The sequence below is a fragment of the Chenopodium quinoa genome, unplaced genomic scaffold (genome assembly GCF_001683475.1).
Source record: "Chenopodium quinoa cultivar QQ74 unplaced genomic scaffold, ASM168347v1, whole genome shotgun sequence".
NCBI lineage: Eukaryota > Viridiplantae > Streptophyta > Magnoliopsida > Caryophyllales > Amaranthaceae > Chenopodium > Chenopodium quinoa.
In genome coordinates, this window is record NW_018745684.1 from 6,682,982 (window position 1) to 6,710,813 (window position 27,832).

At 41.2% G+C, this 27,832-nt stretch overlaps 1 pseudogene; it reads left to right on the forward strand.

Annotated features, from left to right (window-relative positions):
* LOC110717920 lies at positions 1 to 27,676 on the forward strand (annotated as a pseudogene).
* Positions 27,677 to 27,832: the final 156 nt, after the last annotated feature.

Here is a 27,832-nt window from a genome sequence, read left to right on the forward strand (position 1 = left end):
GTCACTTTATTCATTTTTTTAAAATTTTGTTTTTTTGGTTTAATTTTAATTTTTTTTTTTGTATTTTTTTTAAGTTGGAAAATTTAATCCATACATAATATACGGAGTATGTAAACAGATGCAGAAACCCTAATTTCGATAAAAAAAAAAATCATCTACGGAGTATTTATCAATCTTTCAAACGATTTCAACCACACATGCTAAATCGCCTTTTAAATCTTTCACCATTTGTATTTGTCTATTTCTAGTTTACTAAAATTATCAAGCATAACAAAGTTCTAGTGAAGTAAGAGAACCATGGAAAATATCACACAAAAACATAGAGCCCATGTTCTAGATGTAGTTTACCCGGTTCAAGGACTCATTTCTCCCATGTTACAATTTTGTAGACGTCTAGTCTCCAAAGGTGTCAAAGCATCCCTAGCCATCACTAAGCACATCTCCGCCACCCTAAACCCTAAATCCGACAACCATGTTAGCCTCGTAACCATGATCATAGTGGATACGCAGGGCTGAAAGTGTTGCCGCGTACCTTGCTAGGTTTGAGACTGTCGGTTCTCAAGCCCTAGGAGACCTTATAGAGGAACATGTTGGTACACATGACCCTACAACGTGTATAATGTATGATGCATTTTTACCGCGGGGTCTAAATCTTGCTAAGAAATATGGAATGTATGGGGGCTGCTTTTTTTACCCAACCATGTGGGGTAAATTATACTACTTCCGTTTCGTATTATCTGCAACATTTTCCAAAAACGGATGCTACATATTATGTGCAACTAACTAAAAGTTTCCTCTTTTAGTAAATTTTTTATGTAAAATTACCAACATACCCTTACTAAATGTTACTTATCTTCAATAAATAAAACATTAACTCCTTAACCCAAATTAAAATATATCCATAATTAAAACCCTAACCCACATGCTCTCTTCTCCCTTACAACCACATCCACCACCAACATCACCAATTTTTCTCTCTCCTCCATCTCAACCACCACCAGCAGCAGCCCTATTCTCTCTTCTCTCTCTTTTCTCACAACCACCACACCACCACCACCACCACTCAGATCAAGTCGCCGACCATTTCACCTCACCCTTGCCAATTCACTGCTGCCTTTTTTCCCTTTTTCTAAGTCGCCGCCCCTTTTCAAATTCGATGGTTTTCTATTAACCAATACGAGGTGAGGTCTTGGTTGCGTTTTGGATCTTGGTGGTGGTGAGGTGGGGTTTCAGATCTTTATGGTGGTGAGGTGGGGTTTCAGATTTTTGTGGTGGTGGGGTGGGATTTCAATTCGTTTCATATCTATATTAGTGGTGGTTTGTTGGGGTTTCAGTCCGTCGGAGGTGGTAAGGTGGTTGTTTCGATTCGTTGGAGGTGGCTGACCTGGTTACGTGGGGTTTTGTTCGTTGGTGGTCTGGTGACGTGGGGCTTCGTTCTTTGGTGGTGCGAGTTGATTGGGTGGGTTTTGGGTGGTGGTGCTGGGGTTTCAGATCTTAGTGGTGGTGAGAAGGTGGTTACAAGGTGGGTGCTGGTGATGTTTACTTTCTCTCTCATCCAATTAGTCACATGTTCCTTTTTTACTAATCTTTGCTTAAGAAATTTTGCCTTGGGGATTGTGCAACCAAGTTTGTTTCAGATAATACATACGAAACAGAGGTAGTATTTTCTACTTGGTTTACCATAGGAAGTTTTCGGTTTCTTCACCACCGGTGCATATTCCGGGGTTGCCTCCGTTGGATGTCGATGACTTACAGTCTTTTGTGAGCTCACCAGAGTCTTACCCAGCTTACCTTGATTTGGTTTTGAACCAATATTCCAATTTAGATGAGGCTGACTTTGTGCTTGTCAACACTGTCTACGAGTTGGAGGAAGAGGTAATGTATATACATGTTTTGTGCTTGTTTATATCATGTACAAATTATTACTGGAATTTACCTAATATACATTTTCAACAATTATTTTTTGTGTAATCTGATAAACTCATGTGAAGTAATCTAAAAAAAAAAAAAAATTGGTATTATTAATCCCAACTTTGGGCCATTTACTTTTATTAATTTCAACTATCGATTATTTTCTAATAATCCCAGTTTTGGGGGTCATTTACTTCTATCAGATCATGACCGGTCAACAAAAGTCAATGACCTATTGTAACAGATTACCTAACACATGTCAAACCCTGATTGGTCTAAAAATAATAAAATTCAAAAAATTTAAATTTTTTTTTAAAAAATATAAAAATAAACAAAACAAAACTGCAGCCCCTCCCAACGAACCACCCTAACCTCCACTCCCACCACCGAAGGGGAAGGAGGAGCGGTGCCACCAGCGCAGGGAGAGAGGAGAGGGGACATGGGCTAGGGTTCTAGGCACCGACATAGGGGAGGGGACGCTTGTCGATGGTGGAGCTTTGGGGTGGCTGTTTATTTTTTTATTATTTTTTTCTGATTTTTTTTCTTTCAATTATTTTTTTGACCAATTACTATTAGACACATGGATTATTTTATATATATATACACGCTACAAGAATACGCGCGTTTGCTGATGGAAATTACTGATGGCCTCTAAAATCCACCGGTAAAAATATAATTTATCGATGGTTTTATCAAGCCATCGGTATTTTGTAAAACACCAATGGCCTAACCATCGGTATATTTTTTCCGATGGTTTCCTACCATCAATAAAATCTTATTCTTTAAAAGAAAATTGGATTTTTTTACTGATGGTTAAAAGCCATCGGTAAAAAATGAATACCGATGGTTTTTGCCGATAGTAATTTTTTTTTTTTAAAAAAAAGAGAAAGTCTGAAACCCTAATTGAGCGCCCCACTTCCCTCTTTTTTCTTTCTTATCTCCTTCTCTGTTTCACACCACTTCCTTCTCTCCTCTCTCCCTATCTTTCCTCTCTCCCACGGCTCCTCCTCTCTCTCTCTCCTCTCTCCTTCTTTCTCCTCTATTTCTCTCGCCCTCTTCTCTCTACTCCCTTTCTGTTTTACACTTTTTGTTAGTGCTCTTCGATTTTATCGACAGTGTTCTTAGACTTTTTGTGGGAAGTCGAGCGACATTGTGGTTTTTGGTGATCAAAATTAACCATAAAAATTTCAGATCTGGAGTTTTTATGGTCAATTTTGACCATTTAAACTTTAAGAAGTGAAAAAAATCTAAAGGTATGTTATTTTTGGTTGAATATTCGTGGGTTTTGGAGTAGTGGGTTTTGAGGTTGATTTTTGTATGTTTTGAGGTTAATTTCGTGGGTTTTGTGATTGATTTTTGTATGTTTTTTAATTAATTTCGTTGGTTTAGTGGTTGATTATCTTATTTTTGTGATTTTCGTGGGTTATGTGGCTGAATTATTTGGTAGATTTTCGAGGGTTTTTTTTGGTTGATTTTCTTTGAACTTTTTTGATTGATTTTCGTGGGTTTTTTATGGTTGATTTTCGTTGGTTTTTGTGGTTGATTTTCGTTAGTATTTGTGGTTGATTTTCGTGAATTATTGGTTATTTTTGTGGGTTTATGGAGGTGGCAGAGGTGGTGGTAGATGGATGAGGGTTGCCAATGGTTGTGGTTGGTGGATTGGTTGCGGTGGTGGGTAGTTGGGGTCTTGGGGATGTGGGCAGTAGGGTATGGGGGCAGGGGGTAGTGGGGTCGGTAGGGGTTTTATTTTTTAAAAAAAAAACTACCAATGGCTAAAGTCACCGGTAATCGAAAAATACCGATGGCTTAAGTCAATGGCTATTGCCATCGGTATTTGAAAAGGTAGAGATAATTTGTAGCTATCGGTATTAAGTTTACCGATGGTTTTTCCATCGGTATTTTTGATTTTGCCGACGTATTATTATCCAATGGCCAAAATACCGATGGCAGCCATCGGTAAACGAGATACCGATGGATTTTGTCCATCGGAAAATGGCTCATTTCTAGTAGTTGTATATATATATATATATATATATATATATATATATATAACCTCTTCAACAGGTCACTGGTCATTTGGCCTGTTAAAATAAAATGCCCTTAAATTGAAATTATTTAAAGATTAAAGAAAAAAAAATTGAGATTAATTTAAAAGGATAAATTCATGGAAATAATCCGAACTTTATCCCATTCTTTTTTAATAATCCGACCTTTCGATTATTATTTAATAATCCGATCTTTGAGGGTCTTTAATTTTTGTTTGGGCCCCAAATAACTTATATTTGGGCCCAGTCCACAAATGAAAATAAACAAAGCCCAATAGGCAAGGTTCAACCCTCAAACTTTAAACAAAGTCAGGTAAAGCAAGGCCCAGTCAAATGGCAGCCCATTTGACTCCTCAAGCCCATTCCACTCAATGGGAACAAGGTATAAAAGCTCACATTCTTGCATAATTACTTTCATTCACACAAATGGCCTCAAGCAACAAATACTCTTGCATAGATATTCTCTCTTGTTCTTACACTCGTACTGACTTCGGCATCAGAGGGGCCTTCCTCGGCACAACCCCCGAGGCCAGTTTACGTTTGTTCAGCTGTGCAGGAAATTCTAAATTCGGTCATCACTCGAATTGGGCTTCATCTCCACTCATCCGAAGGACCTGCCGAAGGTCCCATTGTTTTTACCGAAATAATTTGGCGCCGTCTGTGGGGATACTTTCAAAAATTCAGCCAAAATTCTCATACCGATCTTAGCCACCGCAAAACATGGCTAAGAGTGGCACAAGCTCCAAAAAAGCAAAAAAGATGGGTCTAATCACGGTGAGGACCGGTAGAACGCCTTCATCGTCGCCTGAGCCATCTGCCTCTAACTCTCCGAGAAGAGAAAATCTGCGCGAGGGATCTCCCTCCTGACGGGATCACCAAGTTGGGAACTCACCGAGAGAGAGCGATGCTCATAAGGATAGTCCCTCGCAAAGCATGCATTCAACTCCTCCCACCGTTCCTTCGACTGAAGAGGTGGCGAGGGTAGTGGTTGTCTGCATGGAGTTCATGAAAGCCCTAGGTGGACGCCTCCCATCCGTGCATACCACTCCTCCTTCACCCCCGCCGAAGCCAGAAAGCCGGAAGAGGAAACTGACTTCGGGAGGGGAAGGGCGGAATCCACTCTCCAAGGGATAGGGGAGCGGGAGAGCCGAAAGCCTGGGCAAGACAAGACGGGAACGGCGAGGGGACTCCGGTCACTTCGAAAATTCCAAAGTCCAAAACTCAAAGAACGCCCCAAGCAGCCACAACGCTTCTCGCCGAAGCGTTTACGAGCGCTTAGGGGAAAGGGATAAGGACATTCACAATCGTCTCACCTATCTCGAAGGTTCTCGCCCAGAGATTTTACGTGGAGGGACACCCCTCATTTCCACCTCTCTAAGAGGGAGAAGTGAAGTTCCTTCGGAAAGGAAGAAGGGAAAAGTTGTGATGGTTCCTACCAGTTCGCCTTTCCAGAGGTGGATATTAGAGGAACATGTGCCGACGGTCAAAATTCCGGCACACATCACTTACGATGGTGGTTTGGATCCGAAGGACCACATAGCCTCCTACGAGGGGCATATGTACCTTAACCCCAGGTCCGAAGCTACCTGGTGCAAATACTTTCCCACCACCCTTAAAGGTGTCGCCTAGTCATGGATCACCAAAGGGCTGAAGGAAGGCTCGATAACAGGTTGGAATGACCTCTTCAACAAATTCAAAAGTAAGTTTTCTATGGCCAATCGCAGAGAGAAAACTACTGCAGAACTGATGAGTCTGCAACAAGCGGAAGACGAAAGTCTCCGAGATTACTTGACTCGCTTCAGCAACGAGTCGTCCAGAATCACAAGTCTGGACCAGAGCCTAGCCGTATTCGCACTACGGAACGGCTTACAAGCTGGAAAGTTTATAGATTTTATGGTCATGCATCCCCCGCAGACCTTGGAAGAAGCCCTCGACGCCTCGGATAAATTCATCCGAGCCGAAGAATGGAACAAGGCCAAGCTGCAATCTCAATCAGGGCTCGCAAAGCCAAAAGGGCAGCAAGCCGAAGTTCCAGGGTCGAGGAAAGGGAAGGAAAAGACCTCAGAACCTCCCTCGACCACGGAGCCGAAGAAGGACAAGGCTCCCTATCTGGGAAAATTTGAATCTTACACCCCTCTCAGCTTACCACGTACTAAGATCTTTAGTGCGACGAGGGAGGAGGGAAGATTCAAGAAACCGAAGCCACCTCCTTCTTGGCATCAGAAGAAGGGGAAAGATCATTGGTGCGAGTTTCATGAACCACGTGGGCATCGCACCGAGGATTGCCTCCAGCTGAAAGACCAGATTGAAGAACTGGTCTAGAAAGGGTACTTAAAGAAATATGTCGTGGAACGCCGCGAATAAAAGAAAGCTGAGAGAGACTCTCGGCAGGATCTGGATTACCACCAAAACAAGGGAAAAACCTCCCGAGGGATGACATCATGACATATTAACCATTTCCGGGGGTATTTCTCTGAATGCACTGAAGCGCCACCTGAGGGGGCTGACCCATCAGATTCATCATGCCGAATTCCGAAAGCCACAGGCTCCGGTGCCGAACATGATGTTCACATCCGAAGACGCAGGGGGGTGGTATACCCCCATGATGACCCATTGGTTATCATAACGAGCATTGCAAACCACAACGTCTATCGGACACTGGTAGACGGTGGCAGCAGGGAGAATATACTTTTTCGAAAGGCATTCAACCAGCTGAAGTTGGAGAGCAGGCACCTAACTCCAATTCCCTACCCGGTAACTGGATTCAACGGCTCTTCTTCATATCTAGATGGGAAAATTCTTCTTCCCGTCTGCCTCGGCCAAGACCGAGAAAGGCGGAGTATCATGGCTGAATTCTTGGTCATTGACGCCCCATCAGTATACAACGTCATTATGGGGAGACCCCTCATCCATGACGTTCAGAGAGTTGTCTTGACGTATCATCAAGCAATGATCTACGTTTCAGACGAAGGGCGCTCCGAAAAAATCTTGGGCAACCAAAGAGAGGCCCGAGAATGCAATTTCCTCAAACCATCCAAAAGTCGCCGCAATGACAAGGATGATGAGGAAGAACAAGAGAAAGAGCAAGGTACAAAAAGGCCAAAGGGCTTAAGTGCTTTGGCTCAGGGGTCCCCAAGAAAAAGAACATCTTTGGGGACTGGAAAGGCTAGTTCTTCGGCTGGGCCGCAAACGAGGAACAACCGAAGAAAGGAAGGTCTACTGATATTGACAGCAGACCCGAACCAGAAGAGCCTGGCTCCACAACAATGGAGTCAGATGAACAAACTGAGTTAATATCGTTGACCGAAGGAGATACTGAAAGATGTGTCAGCATCGGACAAGGGTTCGATCCGAACGTTCGGGTTGAATTAATCCAACTCCTCCGGGACAACCGAGATGTGTTCGCATTCTCAGCAGCTGACATGCCAGGAATCGATCCGAACCTTATCTCTCACAAGCTTAATGTCGACCCCACATATCGGCCAGTTAAGCAAAAGAAGCGGAATCATTCCGCTCAAAAGAACCAAGACATCGCGGCCGAAGTAAAAAAACTTCTGGACGCAGGGTTCATCGAGCCTTGCCAATATCCTGAATGGCTTGCGAATGTGGTGATGGTTCAGAAGGCTAATGGCACCTAGAGAATGTGTGTTGACTTCACGGACCTAAATAGGTCCTATCCGTAGGACTTCTATCCCTTGCCGAGAATCGATCAACTAGTCGACTCGACAAGTGGCAAGGCTCTGCTTAGTTTCATGGACGCATTTTCTAGATACCATCAGATTTTCATGCACCCTGATGACAGAGCAAAGACGGCATTCGTTACAAGCGTCGGGGTGTATAACTACAAGATGATGCCCTTCGGCCTGAAAAATTTCAGGGCGACATATCAGAGGTTGGTGGACCAAGTGTTCGCCGAACAAAAAGGCCTCAATATGGAAGTCTATGTTGCGTCAAAAGAAAAAAGGCAAAGACCATGTTTCCGACCTAGCCGAGACGTTCGCCACTCTGAGAAAGCATCAGATGAAGCTGAATCCGAAGAATTGTGTCTTCGGCGTGAAGTCAGGGAAATTCCTTGGCTTCATGGTCAGCAAAAGGGGGATTGACGCCAATCCCGCCAAGGTTCAAGCAGCTCTTGACCTTCCCGAGCCGAAAACAAAGAGGGGCGTTCAACGTCTCACTAGGAGAATGGCTGCCCTATCCAGGTTCATCTCAAAAGCCTCAGACAAAGGGTTGCCCTTATTCAAAGCGCTCAAACTCCCAAAATCTAAAGAGCTCATATGGGAAGAAGAATAAAAGTTAGCCTTTCAACAGCTCCGAGAGCACCTGGCCAATCTCCCAACGCTGGCAAGACCAACCGAAGGAGAAGTCTTATACTTATACGTGGAAGTTAGCCCAGCCACAGTGAGTGCGGTGCTGCTAAAAGAAGAAGAAAAGGCCCAGCAACCGATCTACTTCGTCAGTCATACATTGACCGACGCCGAAACGCGCTACCCCTTGCTCGAAAAAGTTGCATATGCAGTGGTAGTAGCGGCTCGGAAGTTAAGGCCTTATTTTGACTCACATCAGATAGTGGTCTTGACAGATCAACCGCTGGAAAAAGTCCTCGGCAAGGTTGAAAAGTCAGGCAGACTAACAAAGTGGGCCTTCGAGCTCACTGAGTTCAGCATAAGCTATCAGCCGAGAGCAACCATTAAGGCCCAAGCCTTAGCAGATTTCCTAGCCGAGTGTTCCTATCAGGAAACACTCGACGAAGGAAAGAAGATCTGGACTGTTTTCACGGATGGCTCAGCCACCGTGAATGGTTCGGGGGCAAGGGTAGTGATCACCTCTCCCGAAGGCAAAAACTTCGAGTATGCACTGAAATTTTAATTCAAGGCCTCCAACAACGAAGCCGAATATGAAGCAGCAATTACTGGCTTATAGTTATGCATAGCCCTCGAAGCCGAACATGTCTGTTTGAAGACAGACTCTCAGCTAGTCGCCAATCAGATCCGAGGCGAATATGAGGCTAAGGAACCCTCTATGATCTCCTACCTCGCCAAAATCAAAAAAGTCATGGTGAAGCTGAGAACTTTTCAAATTGAGCTAATCCCAAGGGGTCAAAATGCACAAGCTGATGCACTCTCTAAACCTGCAAGTTCATCTCTCACATAGTTGAACCAATTTGTATACGTGGAAGTGTGCCGAAACAGAAGCATTGACCAAGAAGCAGAGGTCCTATGTGTCGGGGCCGAACCGAGCTGGATGGATACCATCCTCGCTTATAAGCTTCAGGGAGAACTTCCTGAAGACAGAGTCTTGGCCACGAAACTGAAAAGAATCAGCTCAAGGTTCATCGTCTATAATGGGGAACTCCTAAAAAAATCCTTCTCAGCCCCACTATTGAAGTGTGTGGGTCCAACAGATGCAGACTATATCCTTCGAGAGATTCACTTCGGCATCTGCGGAAACCACATCTAGGGAAGGACCCTAGCCCACAAAGCTTTAAGGGCGAGATACTATTGGCCAACCATGATTTTGGACGCCAAGGAGCTGGTGAGAAAATGTGAAAAATGCCTAAAATTTGCACAAGTCATCCATCGGCCGTCGCAAGACCTTCAGCCAATTCTAGCTCCTCTTCCCTTTGCTCAATGGGGGTTAGATATCTTGGGACCTTTTCCCGAAGCTCCTTTCCAGAAAAAGTGGCTAATAGTCGGCATTGACTATTTCAGCAAATGGATTGAGGCCGAAGCAGCTTCAAACATAACTGAGCAAACTGTCAGGAAGTTTATCTAGCAGAATATCATCACTCGCTTCGGCATTCCTAAGGTGTTTGTCTTCGATCATGGAAGACAATTCGACAACCTGCCGCTGAAGCGATACACTGATCAGTTCGGAATAAAACTGGCGTATTCGGCAGTCTGTCATCCTCGAAGTAATGGCCAAGCCGAAGCCGCAAATAAACAAATACTCAATGCTCTCAAGAAGAGGGTCGAAGATCAGAAGTCCAAGTGGATAGAGGAGCTCCCATGAACTTTATGGTCGCTTCGGACAACTGAAAAAGAGGCTACGGGGCATTCACCTTTGAATTGGTATATGGATCCGAAGATGTTTTACCAGTGGAAATTGGCTCAGAAAGTCTTCGGGTCAACTAATTCTCAGCCGAAGAAAATGAGCATCTCATGAAAGAATCCCTGGATTTCCTAGACGGAATCCGAGATTTGGCCAAAGACAGAATGGCAGCATACAAACAAAGAATCAGCAAGTTCTATAACCAAAGAGTCCAGGCAAGGCTCCTTAAAGTTGGGGACCTTGTTCTTCGGAATGCTGCTGCTGTTCAAAAAAATCGCATCCATGGAAAACTCCCGGCTAACTGGGAAGGGCCTTATGAAATATACGACGAGCTCCAGTCAGGAACTTATCGGCTTCGGCAGTTATATGGAACCGAATCGAAAAACCATTGGAATGCAGATGTACTTAGGAAATTTCATGTGTAAAACCCCAATGTGGGAGAAAAATCTATGTAAGTACGTCCTCTTCCAATTAATGAAAGGCCTTTGAGCCGCAGTTAGTCACAATTTCATTATGTCTTCATTATTTCTTTCTTCATCGTTTTTGAAAAAATTCAAGGTTTACACCCGGTGATGTCCAAAGTATTGCATAGTGATGCACTATACTTCGGCAAGCCGAAGAACCTGCCGATATGGGGGTAACAAATAGAACCTCGAGGTATTGCATAATGATGCACTGTACCTCGGGCGGATTTGTTGCTCTCGGCAATGAGGTCATAGGCTTATCTAAGACATAGCCAAAAATAGGAATTGATAAAAGGCCCGAAGCATTGAATAATGATGCCCTATGCTTCGGCAAATCAATTCCGGGTGATGATTACACCTCCGAAGTATTGCATAATGATGCCTTGTACTTAGGATGATCATTGCCCTGGCACTGTGTCCAAGATAGTCGCTCCCTCGGATGAATTAAAACCGGGCAGAATATAGGAAATAAACATAAGTGTTCAAACTGCTATGTGGCAATAAACATTCGTCTACGCCGAAAGAACGAAAGCAATAAACTCAGAACTCCAAAGACCTTATCTTAAAAGTTCTGGGGGGGGGCAAGAGGTACTCACATACCGAGCTCCAAGCCGAAGCTCTGTACTTAGCCAAATTTTGAAGAAATTTAGGAAAAAAGCAATTAAGGTCAAGGCTATTCAAACGGGCAAATTGAGAAGAAAGAGCTGCAATTGTACTTCACCTATTCAAAAAAGTTAGAGCTAGAAATGTTGAGTTAGAACTACAAACACCAAAGTTCAGAATGTTTAACAAAAAATTCAAAGTCGGCAGCCGCCCACAAAGCGGAAAACACAGCTGCCGAAAGTACACAAAAACAAGATTATAAAGTTTGTACAAGGCAGACTGAAGTAAAAGACAAGCAAAAGCAGAAGCGGAGATCATCAATTTAAGCGCAAGTCGATCCGCAAGACTTAGAGGACAGCTGCCCTAATTCCTATGCTTTGGCATTAGGCTGAACACCTGAAGGGCCAGCCCCAGCAGAAGAAGTAGAAGGCTTTCCAATTTCCTTCGTAGCTTTCTCAGCTTCTACAGCTTCGGCCTGATGAACCAGGAAGTAAATCTCAGCCTGACTAGCCTCGTTGATGCGAGGGTTTTTAGGATCCATTGACCAAGCCTCAACCTGATCCCAGTCGAGGTTCGGAGCAGCATGCATGGCCACGCGACGAGCTGATTTCCAGCCATTCTCAAACCTTTTAGCATATTCTTCTTCTGTGTAAATGCGGGTCTTGAGAAGTTCCTTTGCATCCTCAAGCTCAGACTTCTGAGCTTCGAGAGCTTCCTTCAGCTTTTGGTTGGCTGCGGCCAAGTCACCCTGCTTCTTCTCGGCCTCTTCCCTAACCTGAGCAAGCTGGCTCTCATGATCAGACATTAGGAGCCGCCGAGACTCAACATCCTCTTTCAGCTTTGCCTCGATACGGGCCTTGAATTCAGCAATGCTTTCGGCCCCGTACTCCTGGATGAGGGCATGACCTTCCTCCAGCCAAAGAAAAATGGTCCTCTCCATATTCTGGCAGACGGAGAGGAAGTTGGCGCTCATGTCTTGCATGTTCGATCTCAACCTAGACGCCTCCTCTTCGGTCCTAACTTGCTTCAGCTCAGCAAGTTCAGCTCGGGCTTCGGCCGCATCGGCCTTATCTGTTTTGCTTTGAAGCTCATTATACATTTCCACAGCAAGGAAATGGTTACGCACAGCCTGCAAAGACAACAATCGCAGATTAGCAGCTAGCCGAATTCCAACACTTAGAAGAATTTTAAAAAAAAAATTAAAAAAAAAAAAAAAAACGAAACAGTAAGCGTTGGAAGGTTACCTTATCAGTACCCTCTGGTTCTCCATAAGAGGGTTCAGCACCTTCTCCAAAGATTCAGCGGCTCTGGTAGCAGCACCTAACATCCAAGCCCTGGCCCTGTCCAAAGTCGAGAGGTTGCTAATATTGCCGAAAAAAGTGAGAGTTAAGTCATGTCTATCCTCAAAAACTGCTCGGGCATGTGCTGGAACAGGAACCATGGGCGCCAAGCCAAAACCATGGGGACATCATTATTCATTGAATGTTGATAACTTGTTAGTTGGCATGATTTTAAGGTACTTTTTAACCTTGTTTTCGTTATTAATCGACATCAAAGTTCATTTTTTATCCTATTTTTATGCAAATTTTAGACCATCCATGCTTCACGGGTTGTTTGTATTTTTTATGTAATGTAGCTATTTTTAGCACTATGGATGTGATCAAGATGAATGAGCAAGTATAAGGGAAAGCTTGGTTGATAGATCCATGGAGGAAGAAGGAGGAATGCCTTAAAGGGAAATGAAAAGCTTTTGGAGAACCTTGAAAGGTCGTTTGCGTAAGCGTCAACTTCAACCAACCATAACTTTTGATCTACTCAACCTTTTGAAGCGATTCAAATTGGAGATTAAATTTCGTCTCAAGAGCTTTCCAATGACTGGTCACAAGTCCATTTCCGGCAAGAAACGAAAAAGTTACAGCCTCCCAAAGTTAAGCTATCTAGGCAGGGCATTCTACACGGACGTGCAAGAGGATAGCACGTCCGTGCAGACCTTGGCAGAAGCTTCTGCCTCCTTTTTGGCCCTTCTGCACGTCCGTTCCAAACTTGGCACGACCGTGCTGAGCCTTGCACGTCCGTGCCAAATCTGGCACGTCCGTGCAGACCTGCAATCGAGCTCCTTCCTCGTTTTCTCCGTCCTTTTTATTTGGGTGTCTTATAAATACCCCCCTTGAGCTCATTTGTACGAAAAAGCAAGGTTTTTAGAGCTTTCTCTTAGTTTTTTAATCCTAGAACATCAAAACTCTCAAAATCATTAGTTAGTTCTTAATTGTAGCTTGGAAATATTCAACTTCAATCATTGTAGAAGACAAAGTCCACCATTGTTGCTCACTTTGAAGCTTCATAGTAACCGTTTCTTACTCATCATTTCCATTTCCCTTTACTTTGTTGGTAATTATTTGCTTAATTCTTGCATGCTTAGATTGTTAATTAACTTAATCCCTAGTTTGAACTTGTTCATGAATTGCTTTAAATCTTTAATTACTTTAACCTCCATGGATTGTGAGTAGTCTAATTTCTAGGGTTTGGGTAAAACCCTCAATGTAGTCACTAATAACTAGTTGCATGTGCTAATTTGGTTGTTGTGGGATGTTAATTAGTTGAGCTTAAGTGGTTTAATTGCTTAGTTCTTGTATATGGCCATTGCTAGAACTATTTATCCAACCTTTCTCAACGAAGGATCGAGAGATGGACTTGAGTTAGCTCCCTTATGCTTGATTGACCCGAAATGCCATGAGAATAGGAATTTCCGGTCAAGGGAATGTTTATGTCATCGTGATTATGCTTTAACACTTGCTTTATGCTTTGTAACCACGAGAGTACGTAGGTTGTATTCATGATTCAAGTAATCCCTCTAGCTTGAGAGAGTAGTTGGGTGCCTTAGATGACTTCCCCTAATTTATCCCCTTAACTTACCTTGATTGTTGCATGCTAATCGTGATTTGTGATGAATTTGAGTGGTATAACCCGAGCTCTAGATTCCTCTAAATATTGTTAATCTCCTCTTAGCTTTAGTTGAATTGAACTACTAGAAGTTAATCAAGACCAAACCAATTTCGACTTCATTTAGCTTATTTAAACGGTAGTACTCGGTGGTTGATTCAACGCCTCTCTTGGGTTCGACCCTTTCTTAACCTTGCTATTTGTTAGTGAGACCAAGATATGAATTTATATTTTGGTAGGCTCGACGACGGCCTATCAAATTTCGGCGCCGTTGCCGGGGAGGCAAAGTCACATTGAATGTATTATTGGTGAATGAGACTAAATGTGTGTATATGTATAGTAGTTTCCTTACCTTAATTTTTGTTTATGTATGTTTAACTTGTGATAGTCATTGCTAACGTTTTTCTTAGCTTTGTTTGACTTTGTATGACACGAAAGAGTAAGCAATCACCGCTTATTCCCGTTGATCTAGAGTTGAACAAGACCTTGAGGAATGTGAGGAGACTTTGACAAGGCACACCCGAGTTCTCCATTGTATATTCGGATTCCGATCCGAAAGAGGTCTTTGAAACCTACCAAGAAGATAACATGGGAGGGAATCCTCCTCCACAACCTTTGCTACGAGACTATGACCACCCCAACGCATTCCAACTTCGGAGTGGCATACGTCTCCCCACCACAAATGCAAACAACTTTGAGCTTTCACCTCAACTCATCCGCATGATTCAAAGCGATCAATTTGAGGGTAGTCCTTATGAGTGTCCTTTTGCTCATTTGGACAACTTTCTTGAATTGTGTACAGCTATCAAGCAAAACAACATTTCGGAAGAGTTTATTCGGATGCACATGTTTCAATTCTCCCTTCGAGACAAAGCAAAGCATTGGTTGAGAACGGTTGAAGAGGGATCGTTGAGTACTTGGGATGAGGTGACTAGAGCTTTTCTTGGTAAGTATTTCCCTCCCGAGAAAACCGCCGAACTAAGACGGAAGATCACAAACTTCAACCAAGAGGTTGATGAAACTTTGAGTGAAGCATGGGAGCGGTTCAAAGATTACACTAGAGCATGCCCTCACCACGGTTTCACCTCATGGATCATAGTGCAAAGCTTCTATGATGGTCTTACTCCTACCTCAAGGGCCAACCTTGATTCGGGAGCCGGAGGTAGCCTTAAAAAGCTATCGGTTAACGAGGCCTACAAAATGATTGAGGAAGTGGCCAAGCATTATGCTTATGAGGGTGATAAAAGGCAAGGTCAACCCAAGAAAGGCGGTAAGCATGATCTTGAAGCAATCGATCTTATTGCTTCAAAGGTTGATATGTTAGCTCGAAAGCTAGATCAAGTGAACAATATGCCCGGTAGCTCCTCCTCACAAGTCATGTCTTGTGAGACTTGTGGAGGAAACGATCACTTGGAATCCTATTGCAACACTACAACGGAGCATGTGGCTTCACTTGGTAGGAATGATCCTTATTCCCAAACTTTTAACCAAGGTTGGAAACAACATTCAAATTTTGGGTGGAAACAACCCAATCAAGCTCCCCCTCCTCAAAACAATTACAACCAAACTCCTCCTTACAATCAACCACCCCCTCCACAACAACAAGCTCCCTATCTCCACCCCAACCAAAGAGACAATGTCCAACAAAGACCCCAATACAATCAAGCCCCTCCTCCTCAAAAATCCAACATTGAATCCGTTTTGGAAACCTTCATGACCCAACAAATCAAGATCAATGGGGATGTTAGTAGCTCAATTCAACAACTCCAAGCACACAACAAGATGATTGAAAGTCAATTATCTCAAATTCCGCAACACGTTGGGTGCACCTCTAACCCCGGTGGTCAATTTCCAAGAACAACGGTAATGAATCCAAAAGAGCATGAGAAATCAATCACCTTGATTATGGAAGGGGGGTATAAAGCTCCAATTATGAGAGAAAATGTTGCCATAAAGGGAGATGAGAGAGATAGTTGGGTAGATGAAAGTGAGTTTGAAAATAAAGTGAGTGAGGAGGCGAGAAGAAGGTCAAAAATGAGTGATGAGGGTGGCTCAAAGAGAGATGAGGGAGAAGTGAAGAGACAAGCTCCATTGAAAGCATATGAGCCTCATATTCCATTCCCTCATAGAATGATAGAGAAGAAGTTAAATGAGAAATTTTCCAAGTTCCTTGATGAAATGGAAGGACTTCAATCAAACATTCCACTTCTCCATGCCTTGTCCCAAATGCCTAAATATGCAAAGTTTTTGAAAAATATTCTTTCTAACAAGAGTAGGCTTGAGGAGAGTGATTCTATCTCCATTCCAACGGAGATAAGTGGTATTCCTCAAAATGAGCTTCCCGAGAAGTTTGGTGACCCCGGTAGTTTTGCTATACCGGTGAAGGTTGGGGATCTTGAATCAACAAATTCTTTGTGTGATCTTGGGGCTAGTGTTAGCCTTATGCCTCTTTCTATGGAAAAAAGATTGAATCTTTGGGAGATTAGCCCCACCAAAATGTCAATCCAGCTAGCCGACCGCTCGGTTCAAGTTCAATTGGGAGTCTTAAAGGACATCCCAATTCAAGTGGGGAAAGTTCTTATGCCTTGTGATTTTGTAATCATGGAGATAGATGAGGATTTCAAAATTCCTCTCATATTGGGTAGGCCCTTTTTGAAAACCGCGGGTGTTAATATTGACATGAAACAAGGGCGGCTTACCTTACATGTTGGGGATAAAAGAATCTCTTTATCGTTTCCGGAAACATTGAATGACCCTATGGTTAAACAAGTTCATCGGGCTGATGTTTTGGTTAATATTTTGAAAGAAGACATGAAGGAGTCACAAGATGAATTGACTCATGTTCCGGAGGTGAAAAAGCAAGAGAGGGCCAAGAAGAAAAAGAAAAACAAGATCAAGTTGATGGACAAGTTGTTTGGTTGCATTTCTAGTGATGATAGCAATGTGATTATTTTGCCTAAGGAAAATGGAAAGTGTGTGGGAACAATGAGATGGGTCAAAAAGGTGTGCCTTGACCCTCCCTAATTGTGGATAGCGCAATGTAGTCAACCTAGTGACGTTAAAGAAGTGCTTCCAGGAGGCAACCCGAGTATTTTTGTAGTGGATTAATCTAAAAAAAAAAAAAGAAAAGAAACAGCACGAAGTGCATGTCTTCCAACAAGAACAAAGGTGCCAAGGAGGTTCAAGCGTCGAAGAAGACCCGATCCTTGAGTTAGTCTTCTTTCTCTTTTTTTTTATGTGCTTTTATTGCTTAACATTGAGGACAACGTTTATGATAGCTTGGGAAGAGTCATTTGCATGCCTTTTGACATGTTGGTTTGTTTTGGTTGCGTTTGTTTTGGTTGTTTCATTTCCCTAATACCCAAGGCCCTTAATCCAATTTAGCTTCCTTGAAATCCAAACCTCTTGTCGTGTGAATATTAGTGTTCCCTCTCTAGTTAGTAATGTGAATATTTTCACTTTCTCTTCATAAAAACAAAATGATGAAAAAATTGAAAAATGAAAAAATTTGCCCAAGGATGAGACTCAAATGACAATGCTTATATGTTTTGCTTGCTTGACTCTTGAGCGATGAGTACTAGTTCTTTTAGAAGGGTGTATGCAAGAGTTGGGGTCATTTAGAGGTCTACTAATCTTGATTGCATTAGAGTATATGAAATGAAAGCCAATGAATGCTCAATTGCACTCCTAGTATAGGATATTGTCTAATTTTCTCAAGTAGGATATGTTTGAATTGAATTGCGGTCCCTTATGCCCTTAATGTGCCTCCTTTCCTCCCCGAAATGAAACTCTATGAGGGAATTGGTTATATTTGTATCATGTGTAATAAGTGGCATAATAAGTCACATGTTCTTAATAAAAGAAAGAGCCGCTCATGGTTAAAAGAGGCGAGAGCATTGAAAGTTGAAAAGAAAAAAGAAGAAGAAGAAGAAAAGAAGAGCATAGAACAATGAATAAAAAGGGAGAACAAAAACTCTCTCGAAAATTATCAAAATTTTCTTCTTTAGAGGTCAACTAGTGGATGCCTCCTACACCTTGTTTACTTCATTGTTTCTTATGAAATTCTCGAGTTAGAGTGTAGTTAAGAGGCCTTGGGTGTGCATTTTGGGAGGTGGACTAGCATTTTGAGATTTTATAACCGAAAAAGGGCTTGTTGAAACTTTGGAATATCTAGGTGTGCTCTAATGAACTAGTAAAAGGTCTAAAGAAGTATCCTAGTGCAATCTTGCTTAGTTCTCCTCTTTACCCTCAACTCATGTGCACATTTGTATGATTGGTAATTCTTGAAAGTCCTCACTTGTCTTGCTTGCGATTTATATCCCGATGAGTTGACTTGGGTGATAATAACATCGGAATTTGTGTAGTTTGATAGTTTTGTTGTGGTTTGTGTGAGTTGTGGGTAAGCTCATTGGAAACCCTCACGAGACAAAAACTCGTCCTTTAGGGCGACTTAGAGGTTTAAATTGCTTCTCACTTGCGCTAAAGTGATTTTGGTTGCTACGCGGATTAGTGTGTATGTGCATTTTCCTTGTTGCTCCTCCTTGTTTTGATTCTAACAAGTTATTCCCCTTCTTTGGTTTGACATTATTGTTTTTCTCGAGGACGAGAAAAATCTTAGGGGGGGATTTGATAACTTGTTATTTGGCATGATTTTAGGGTACTTTTGAACCTTGTTTTCGTTATTAATCGACATCAAAGTTCATTTTTTATCCTATTTTTATGCAAATTTTGTACCATCCATGCTTCACGGGTTGTTTGTATTTTTTATGTAATGTAGCTATTTTTAGCACTATGAATGTGATCAAGCATGAGTGAGAAAGGATAAGGGAAAGCTTGGTTGATAGATCCATGGAGGAAGAAGGAGGAATGCCTTAAAGGGAAATGAAAAGCTTTTGGAGAACCTTGAAAGGTCGTTTGCGTAAGCGTCAACTTCAACCAACCATAACTTTTGATCTACTCAACCTTTTGAAGCGATTCAAATTGGAGATTGAATTTCGTCTCAAGAGCTTTCCAACAACTGGTCACAAGTTCATTTCCGGCAAGAAACGAAAAAGTTACAGCCTTCCAAAGTTAAGCTATCTAGGCAGGGCATTCTACACGGACGTGCAAGAGGATAGCACGTCTGTGCAAGTCTGCACGTCCGTGCCAAAAGCTGCACGTCCGTGAAGACCTTGGCAGAAGCTTCTGCCTCATTTTTGGCCCTTCTGCACGTCCGTGCCAAACTTGGCACGACCATGCTGAGCCTTGCACGTCCGTGCAGACCTGCAATCGAGCTCCTTCCTCGTTTTCTCCGTCCTTTTTATTTGGGGGTCTTATAAATACCCCCCTTGAGCTCATTTGTACGAAAAAGCAAGGTTTTTAGAGCTTTCTCTTAGTTTTGTAATCCTAGAACATCAAAACTCTCAAAATCATTAGTCAGTTCTTAATTGTAGCTTGGAAATATTCAACTTCAATCATTGTAGAAGACAAAGTCCACCATTGTTGCTCACTTTGAAGCTTCATAGTAACCGTTTCTTACTCATCATTTCCATTTCCCTTTACTTTGTTGGTAATTATTTGCTTAATTCTTGCATGCTTAGATTGTTAATTAGCTTAATCCCTAGTTTGAACTTGTTCATGAATTGCTTGAAATCTTTAATTGCTTTAACCTCCATGGATTGTGAGTAGTCTAATTTCTAGGGTTTGGGTAAAACCCTCAATGTAGTCACTAATAACTAGTTGCATGTTCTAATTTGGTTGTTGTGGGATGTTAATTAGTTGAGCTTAAGTGGTTTGATTGCTTAGTTCTTGTATATGGCCATTGCTAGAACTATTTATCCAAGCTTTCTCAACGAAGGATCGAGAGATGGACTTGAGTTAGCTCCCTTATGCTTTATTGACCCGAAATGCAATGAGAATAGGAATTTCCGATCAAAAGAATGTTTATGTCATCGTGATTATGCTTTAACACTTGCTTTATGCTTTGTAACCACGAGAGTACGTAGGTTGTATTCATGATTCAAGTAATCCCTCTAGCTTGAGAGAGTAGTTGGGTGCCTTAGATGACTTCCCCTAATTTATCCCCTTAACTTACCTTGATTGTTGTATGCTAATCGTGATTTGTGATGAATTTGAGTGGTATAACCTGAGCCCTAGATTCCTCTAAATATTGTTAATCTCCTCTTAGCTTTAGTTGAATTGAACTAGTAGAAGTTACTCAAGACCAAACCAATTTCGACTTCATTTAGCTTATTTAAACGGTAGTACTCGGTGGTTGATTCAACTCCTCTCTTGGGTTCGACCCTTTCTTACCCTTGCTATTAGTTAGTGAGACCAAGATAGGAATTTATATTTTGGTAGGCTCGACGACGGCCTATCAAATGTCTCTGCTATGTTTGAAGTAATTGCATCAGTCTCGACTACAGGATTCAGAAAAGCTCTGCAGAATAATTCAGGCCTATGCAATTTGAAGTCATTGGCTGCATCCACATTCAACTCTGCAAGCTCCTGAAGTCCTTCATTGTAATCAGCCTTATTGTATGCCTTTGGAATTCTCCAGAACAGCAATTTCAGCTCATCTCCTTTATACTTCTTGTGCCAGTGAGCAAATATGTGTCTAGCACATTGTCTATGCTCTGCCTTAGGCAGAACACTTGAGACACTATGCTCTGTCAAATCAGAAAACAAACAATACAGAATTCAATTAAGCATAGAATAGGCAAAGTATATACAATTAGCTCATCTAAAGAATTATGTGGAATCATACCTGATGCTCATCAAAAAAAATTGAGATCCCTTCTCCTTCTCCCAGATTTAGACAAGCAGCAAGTTTCATGAAGAACCACTCCCAGCTGGAGTTGTTTTCACCTTCAACAACAGCCTAGCACACTGGGAACATCTGGTCATTACTGTCCCTGCCAACAGCAGCCAACAATTAACCCCCCATAAAGGTCTTCAGAAAACAGGCATCCACTGCCAAGACCTTCCTACAACCTTGCATCCACCCAGTTTTCAAACCTTCAAAACATATGAATAGTCTCTGGAAAATTGGTAGGGAAGCCTGCTTTTCAGTGTCAATTACAAGCTTCAATTCTGTTCCAGGACTGCATTCCTATATTGCCTTCAAATACCCTCCTAGCTTGTTGTAGTGGTCATCCATTGACCCATGTAACAGTCTATGGGCAGTGTATTTAACTGTATAGGCAAAGTATTTGGTGACCAGCATCCTGTATGCCTTCCTTACGCACTCAATAATCTCTTTTGCTGGCCAATGTGGCCTGGTTTTAAACACATCTAGATATTGCTTTGCAACAAAACTTGATTTGAGCTGCCTGTTCCTCTTCATATTTCTTTGACAAGTGTGAACACCTTTCACTGTCTTCACAATTATTGTAGCTCTCCTACTATCCCAGGAAGCATACACATAGATTGGACAGCTTTCTGTGCATTTGACACCTAACCTCTGTGATCTTTTTTTGTTACTCACAACAATACTCACATCTCTGCCCTGCAACACTCCATACTTTGCTACAGCATCCTTGAAATCCTCTCTATTTGCAAATTTCTGTCCAACTTTCTACTCAAAAGTTACAAAATCTGTTTCTCTAGACACCAACAGACCTAATCTTTTTCTCCTTATAGGAATCAAATCTTCCTCATCACTATCAGGTGGGGTATGAATTTCCTCATCACTCTGTTCATAATCACTCAAGGGGCTAGAAGGTTCACCAGCTCCAGCTTCCCCAACCTCTTGTTGTATGCTTACACCCTTAGCTACTTCAGATTGGATTTTCCTTGCAATATCAACAAGCTGGGCAGTTGTATCCCTTACCCTTTGCCTAGCTATGTTGTACTCTTCATCCCCACTGTCAGACTAATACTGTAGGTCCTCATTCAAAATCTCTTCAGTCTCCTTCTCAAACTCTTCCTCTGCCTCCTCACCATCATAATGCTCTTCACCTATATCAGCACAACCATCATAATGCTTTTCACCTATATTAGCACCACCATCAAACTCTGCATGTAACACATCCTCCTCCCCACTGTCATCTGTATACACTTCTCCAAAGAAAGGCTAGCTACTGACTCCTTTTCCTTTGTCAACTTGTGGGTTGTAACTAGGGTCAGCTATGTCACTGTCACTGCTAAAATCTGGTATCAAATCATTAATGGGGATAGGGCTATCAAGCCTTGAATCTTCCCACTTATAACTGTTGATAGGGTCATTTTCTATGTTTGCAGCTGCTATGGAAGAGGGACTGGGCTGAGATATTTCAAATGTGGTATTAGGGTTTATAACATATTTTATTCTACATGTACTTTGGTTAGTTTGGGTAATGGTTGGTGGATTGGGAATAACTTCAGTGGGGGCATCTTTTTTTGGAATTGATGAGCTATCAAGGGCTTTTTGGAAAGGTTCATCAATAGTCAATGGATGACTTTTGTTTCTTGGACTAGATCTGACTGGTGGTCCCCTCTTTATTGGTAGTTTTTTTGTTCTCACAGTTTTGGGTTGGGTCTGTTTTGAGGAAGCAGGCTGTAGTTCAGTAGGAAAGGCTATTGGGTCATTGTCATCATGCATAGCATATACCTCCACCCCATGTGCTTCTCTGCCACCTGTATCATTTCCCTCATACTTTCATCATTTGTCACCTTCCTCAAACCATCCACCATACTGAGTCCAAGAACTAAGTATAAAAACCCTTGAATTCTACCATCATATCTAGCACACTTCATAACCAACTCCACAAGATAAAAGGAGCACAGTTCATCAGGGTCTACACTAAAAGTTCTACCTTGCCCATTCATATAACACAACCCACCATTGTCAAGCTGCTGAAACACCCATGCCACATTTTCAAGCTTATTTTATTACGAGATTTACGACCCATACCTAAATTAACAGGAACTATAGCACAATCAACAGTCAACAAAAACCAACACAAACAACACGACAAAAACCTAGCATTTAGGATTCGAACTCAATTAACATAAACCAACAAAAAAATCACAACATCAGACAAACAAACCACAATTCGCACCCACAATTCGCAAAATCATCAATTTTGAGTTTAATTGCTTAAGGTTCGAGATACACTTGCAAAATTAGCAAAATTTCAAGCGTACATTAGGGTTCAAAACTTACCTTTAATGGAGTTCTTTGCTGTCCAAATATCACCAACAATGGAAGCTTCAGACTTTAGGGCACCGTACTCAACTTGTTGAAGCTTCAATTATGGCTGATTCGATTTTTTTACAGGCTCTGTTCAAGTGAGTAATGAGGAGTTCTTTCAAACATTAACGAGGGTGGTTGGGAGGAGGGAGAGATGACCTGGCATCTTTTAGGAGGGAAATTAGAGAACCCAATGCCACGTAAGAATGCTCTACCTTGTTAGCCGGTTTCAAGTGAAACGAGACCAATTAAAATGAAAGACCCCCAAAGGTCGGATTATTAAATAATAATCGGAAGATCGGATTATTAAAAAAGAATGGGCTAAAGGTCGGATTATTGCCATTAATTATTTCCTAATTAAAATAAATAATCAAAGCCCAAAAATTAGGATAAATAATATCAATTTTTCCTTAAAATAAATAAAGGGGGGGGGTTTGGAGGGGGCCTTAGATTTACTCGAGAACAACCAAGTTATTTGTAGGATAAGGTGAAATTTGTTCGATTTATTAGGATATATTCATTCAAATTACTTTACCGAGAATGGAAAAAATAATAAATACTCCGTAGGAGGCATGCATTGATATTTATTACAGTAGCATACACCGACAAAATTAAGGGGCTATGAGAGGATAGTGTCATTATTATAATATTCTTATTTTTTTTGGTTGGATAATAGAGGTGTACCAACTCAATTCGATCTGATTCAAAACCGATTCGAACAATATCCGATTTAAATTTTGACTCACGTGAACACAATAATTTAGCATGACTCAACTTTAAAAATTGACCCGACCTAACCCGATCTCACCGAATTCGATTCGAACATTCGAATTGACACCTTAAGCTAGGTAAGATAAAGGGTGGCTAGACTCTTCGGGAGAGTGGGGGAAGGCAAGGGAACCTCCTTCTCTGATAAGGCTATGTTACAAATAAATATAAACGGAGAAATTATACATTAATTAGGTGGTGGATCACAGTGAAACATACTCACACAATACTTTTTAATGTTATAAAATTCTTTAAAATTACAACAATTTGACTTTTATGCTATTCAATTGCACGTATTAACTTTGACCACATATTTCACCAATATATTAAAATAAAGGGTGCTGGGGGTGCCCTATCTTTTTGGAAGTTACACATTATAACCCTCAAGTACAGTTAGTAATTATACGGTGACCTTGCCATTATGTAGCTATTAGTAGAGTTACTATTTATTATAAATCACCATTAGTAGGACCACTCTCCACCTATTAACATTTACTCCCTCCGTCCCTTAATTAGAAGCCTATTCCTCTTTATTATGTGAGTAATAAATATTAAAAAAAAAGGACGGAAGGAGTACTTTTCAATTTATGTGTTGAAAAATGTTCTATGTATTAAAGGTTTTGGGGACATTTTGAACCGTTAGGAACCAAAATAAGCTCATATTTGGCCAAAAAAAATGTAAATGAGCTCATTACATTTTTTTTTTCACGATTTCGAGTTCAATTTGTATCTTAAAGTGCTAAAAATAGCCTAAAATGAACCCCCAAAACCTTACTCGATCAATTTCCGCAGCTAAGAAAATAATGACACAAAATGATGCATTTACGTTACTTTTTTGTCAAATTCGAGCTTAATCTGGGCCTTTAAGATCAAAATGGCGCCCAAAACCTTTAATAGAATTTTTTTCAGCTCGTAAATCGAGAAAAAAATATTAATATGTGGAGAGTGTGCCCCACTAATAGTGATTGAAAAAAAAAAAAAAAACCTCATAACCGGCTACATAACGACTTAACAACAAGATCATTGTATTGTTATTAAATGTAACAAACGGTTACAATATGTAACTTTTTTAAAGAGGGAGTACAACTTGAATACACAATAGTGCAGGTCACTATGTATGTAGAATTTAACTTTGTCACAAGTTTATTAACTTATGTCAAACTTTTTTTGTTTTCAGATAGTTGATGTTATGTCCAAAGAATGTCCGTTGTTAACTACCGGCCCAACAATTCCATCATTTTACGTGGACAAACGAATTCCACATTACAAAGAATCTGGCCTAAGTCTCTACCCCATTGACCCTACTCCTATCACCAATTGGTTAAGCACCAAGTCACCAAAGTCAGTGGTTTACGTCTCATTTGGTAGCATGGCATGTCTAACAAAGGCTCAAATTGAAGAATTAGCATGGGGGTTTAAACTTTAAACAAAGCAAATACCACTTCTTGTGGGTGTGGTTCGAGCTTCCGAGGACAAGCTTCCAAAGGGCTTTGCTGATGAGGTGGCCACGAAAGGCCTAATAGTAAGACAATTGGGTGTTTCTATACTCACTGTGGTTGGAAGTCTTGGAACTAGAGGTGTCAATTCGGATGATCGGATCGAGTTTGATGAGGTCGGGTTGGGTGGGATAAATTTTTAAAGGTGAGTCATGCTAGATTATTATGTTCACGCGAGTCCAATTAAGAATCGAATATTTTTCGGGTCGGTTTCAGATCGGATCGGGTCGGGTGTGGTTTTGACACCTCTAGTTGGAACTCAACACTAGAGGCAATGGTTTTGGGTGTCCCTTTGATAGGGATGCCACAATATACTGATCAACCTATGGTTGCTAAGTTAGTTGAGGATTTGTGGAAAGTAGGAGTAAGAGTGAAGGTCAACGAGGAAGGACTTGTAAGAAGAGAGGAAATCGTGGAACGTATAATTGAAGTTATGGAAGAAAAAAGAGTGGAGTTCATTGAAAATGCGAAGAAATGGTTGGATTTGATGAAAAAAAGCAATGTCGTCTAATGGTGGATCTTCGGAGAGGAACATAGATGAGTTCATATCCAACATCTTAAGGTCACAATAGTCAATTTGGATTAAAAAATAAGTACTCCGTGCTAATTATAATTTGATAACGTGTCATTAGCAAGTATTTACGAGTACTAACAATTAATCCATATTAATGTATGATAATTAATTAAGCTCAAATCTCAATGCTATACCAATTCGACCCTTAATTGCTACGGAGTACAAGTTTGTATTAGAATTTAAGAGTATAGTTATGAGATGTAGTTGCAAAATGATCTTGAATTTCTAGGGCACTATTTATCTAAAAAAATTTATGTACACCCATGTGTAAAGTGTACTTATAGAGTCATAGGTATTTTTTTGCTCATTTAAAAATTTTCAAATGAGCAAAAAAAATATCAAATGAAGAAAAAACTATCTTTGGGTGCACCTACCTCTATGTGCACCTTAGTATATATAAAAGGATTAATACCATTTTTTAATCCCAACTTTCATCAATTTATTTTTATTAATCCCAACTTTCGATTATTCCGCAATAATCCCAACTTTAGGGTGCGTTTTCATTCTTTGGCCCGGATTACCGGTTACTTGAAGAAAGGGTTAAAAAAAAATTCACGTGTTGCATGTTAATTGGTTTATCAAAATAAAAATAAATTAATTAAAATAAAATAAAAAAAAAAAGAAAAAAACCCAAAGACCCATTTTCTCTCTCCTCCCCTTTGTTGTTCATCCATGGCTATTAGCTGCCATGGCAACCACTACCAATCAACCGCCGGCCCTCCCCACCACTAGAGGCGCCGCTCCGAGCCAAACCACCATCCCCCTTCACCAAAACTCCCACGCCACCAACCAAACCCCAAAAACCACCAGCCCCCTTCACCGAAACTCCCACGCCACCAACCAAACCCCAAAAACCACCAGCCCCAAAAATTGAAGAAGTTAATTAGCGAGAGTACGGGCATGTGATTAAGAAATAATTAAGAAGCTTCACCGAACCATGATTACCACCCATTGCACCACCACCACTACCCACTGCACCACCAACAACAACCGCAAGCAACAACCACAACCATCGAAACCACCATACAACCAGCGAACCAACCATTGAAACCCATCCCACCCACCCCGCAAAGCCACCACAAACCCACTCCACCAATCGAAATCCCCTTCAATTCACCTCTCGTTACCCCCAATTTTGCATTAAATCTGAGTTTTCAAACTCAATCTCATAATCCCCTTTTCGCTTTTCAAGGGGAAGTGGAAGGGTGGCCGAAAACGGAGGGGAAGGAGGATTGCTGGAAATGGAGGGGATGGGGGGACTGTCGGAAATGGAGGGGATGGTGGCTGGCTGGCTGCCATTAATGGAGGGGGAGGGGGAGGGGCTGTTAAAGGGGAAGGGGGAAATAAAATAAAATAAAAAATTAATTTTCTGATTATTTTTTAAAAAAATTGGTTCAGTCAAAAAAAAAAGGACCACTCACGTGGCGACACGTGTCCAGCAACCTAGAATAAAAGATTGTTGACTTTTGTTGACCGGTTTGGGTATGAAGAACGATAGGCCACCTTAAAGTTGGGATTATTGAGGAATAATCTAAAGTTGAGATTAATGAAACTAAATTGGTGAAAGTTGGGATTAAAAAATGGTATTAATCCATATATGAAAAGTGCCGCTATTTTTCTATCAATTATGCTTTTGGTTACAATTACTTGCTTAAACTAAAGTAGGAGTTTTAAATTAGGGGTACGTTGGTTTTAGCTTATTTTATCTTATTTTGTGTTAATTGTTTTTAATTTTAATAATTAAAAATTATGATAATCTCTTATTTGGAATATTCATATTAATGGAAAATTGAATTAGAGCAAATTTAATTGAATAAAAAATATTTAAA